The sequence below is a fragment of the Muntiacus reevesi genome, chromosome 3 (genome assembly GCF_963930625.1).
Source record: "Muntiacus reevesi chromosome 3, mMunRee1.1, whole genome shotgun sequence".
In the NCBI taxonomy this organism is placed as follows: domain Eukaryota; kingdom Metazoa; phylum Chordata; class Mammalia; order Artiodactyla; family Cervidae; genus Muntiacus; species Muntiacus reevesi.
The window spans coordinates 112,696,350-112,699,147 of NC_089251.1; the positions used below are offsets into that span (position 1 = coordinate 112,696,350).

The 2,798-nt window shown below is 39.3% G+C and overlaps 1 pseudogene; it reads right to left on the reverse strand.

The window, feature by feature from the left end:
- Positions 1 to 1,187: 1,187 nt before the first annotated feature.
- On the reverse strand, positions 1,188 to 1,306 carry LOC136165853 (small nucleolar RNA SNORA40; annotated as a pseudogene).
- Between the last annotated feature and the right edge of the window lie 1,492 nt (positions 1,307 to 2,798).

Consider the following 2,798-nt stretch of genomic DNA (forward strand, 5'->3'; position numbering starts at 1 on the left):
TTTTTTAATATGTAACAAGCAAAATTATTTGTCAATAAATTTTTAAGTAATTTCACATTCTGATGCCTTTTCACTGCCAATCTCCTTAATTCCTCCATTTGAGTCATACTGTTCAAGATAACACTTTCAAAAATAATTTTTGCTCAGTCCACAGTTTTTCAGTTGGGCTTCTTTGATATTCAGTGGAATAGGGACACACTTCAAAATTCCCCAGCTGTGGTCTTAGGGATTCAGTTTCCTCAAGCAATTAGCTTTGGACTATGTTTAGGGTCAGAGGAGATGGATCTGCCTGGTTCTGAATTTTAGACATCCTCTAAACATGCATTAAGTTCAAGTCAGATTTACTCTTAAACTATCACACCTCAGAACAGTACAGGTGGGGCTTCCTTGATGGCTCAGTGGTAAAGAATCTGCCTGTCAATGCAGGATACACGAGTTCAATCCCTGATCCAGGAAGATCCCACATGCCACAGAGCAACTAAGCCCACGTGCCTCAACTATTAAGCCTGTGCCCTGGAGCCGGGGGGCGCAACTACTGAAGCCCTGGAGCCCTAGAGCTTGTACTCTGCAACAAGAGAAGCCACTGCAATGAGATCCTCGGACACCGAAACTAGCGAGTAACCGCTGTTCTCCACAACTACAGACCCAGCACAGCCAAAAATAAATAAATAAATAAATAAAGTTTAAAAAAAAAAAAAAAAAGCTATTAAAAAAATAAGAATAGTACAGATCATTCAGTTCAGTTCAGTTTAGTTCAGTCGCTCAGTCGTGTCTGACTCTTTGCGACCCCATGAATCGCAGCACGCCGGGCCTCCCTGTCCATCACTAACTCCCAGAGTTTACTCAAACTCATGTCCATCAAGTCGGTGATGCCATCCAGCCAGCTCATCCTCTGTCATTCCCTTCTTCTCCTGCCCCCAATCCCTCCCAGCATCAGGGTCTTTTCCAGTGAGTCAACTCTTAGATCACTGGGATATGGTAATTCATTTTTAAAGTTCAGACCCTCAAAATATAAGCCTAAAAAAGGAAGGCATCTTCATTTCATGTCAACATTAAAATTAGAGTACTAAGTCAATGTAGTTGGTAATTTCCTTCATATCTTAAGCTTTTAAATGATCAAATCTATAGTCCTGGAAGCAACCTTTGTGTTTATCAATACCCCCACCACTTGAATCTCTTTCAGGTATCATGATCCTTCTAATCTGTCTCAAAATTCATACTAAACAATGAGTTCTGGGCTGCAAAAGAGGATTCCTTTTCTCACTTGTCTTTGTCCACATATTAAACAAAAAAAAAAAGAAAAAACCACAAGTGCTATTGATTTTTGCTAGTCTGGTAGCGGTAAAGCAGGAATTCTCAGTTGTTTTGATGTGCATTTCTCTGATTATAATCAAAGTTGACACTTGCATTTTTCTGTATGTTTAGTGTGTGGAACTAAGGTATTCATATATCTTTTGCTTGTTTTTCTACTTGACTTCTTGTTGATTTGTAGCAATTGTATATTCTAGACATTATTCCTTGGTTATTAACATTTATTTATTTATTTGGCTGCTCTGGGTCTTAGCTGCCTCACACTGGATTTTCGATCTTTGCTGCCACATGCAGGATCTAGTTCTCTGACCAGGGACTGAACCTGGGCCCCTGCATCAAGAGGATGGTATCTTAACCACTGGACCACCAGGGAAGTCCCTCCTTGTTTAAACACTGCAGATGCCTTCTCCCAGTCTGCAACCTTCATGGAAATTTGTTATGTAATTAATTTAGTAGATGTCCTAAATTTTGACCTTAGAACTTGGAGTCTTGTTTTGGAAGTCTTTATTTATACCTGGGTAACAGAGATTTTCCTGTACTGTCTGCTTTATAGTTTTAACTCACATTTAGGGAAAAATTCAGCTTTTTTCTCTACACAGTGAATTCATTTTTCTACCAAGGGAAAAACAATCATTCCAGTGTTTCATGATGTCATTTTTATCACATGTTAAGTTCCCATTTCTTTTTTTTTTTTTCTTTTTTCTTTTTGTTTTTTTATTAGTTGGAGGCTAATTACTTCACAACATTTCAGTGGGTTTTGTCATACATTGACATGAATCAGCCATGGATTAAGTTCCCGTTTCTAGGCTCTCCATTCCATTCCATTGATCATTTTCTCTGTTTCAGTGTCAACACAATATTTTTATTACTGTGGCTTCATGGTAGAGCCAGTTCTACCAGTAGGGCAGGTCTCCCTACTTTTATTTCCCTCTGAAAATAGACTTAGCTTTCATAGACACTTTTTCTCTCATGCAGAACTGACATTTGCATGGAGTGCTCCCTCGGCAGAATTCAGTGTGGCAGAATTCCTTCATCTCTTTCAGGTCTCTGCTAAAATGTTGATAAGCACCCCCAACCATCCTAAATTAAGTAGCACACTCACTACCCACTACCCTTTCTTTCTTTTATTTAATCGTTTTCATAGCATTTTTTACTATCCAACTTCAGATTATCTAATCACTGCTTCTCTACTAAAAATGTAAGATTCATGAGGATAGGTGCTCTGTTTTGTTCTCTGCTGTACCCTAGAACCCAGAACAATGTCTGGCCTGTGATAGTCCCTCTGAATATTTGCTAAATGAATGAAATCTTTACACAACTGAGGTTATCCGGATCATGACATTGAACCAGGTCTTCTTATGTCCTTGAATAGAGCTTAGTGTTTTTCTTGATAAACTCCTTAGGCTTTGCCTTGTGGCAAGGGAAGTTTGCCTGCCATTCCAGCGGGCTTCCCGGGTGGCACAGCGGTAACAAGTCTGCCTGTCAAT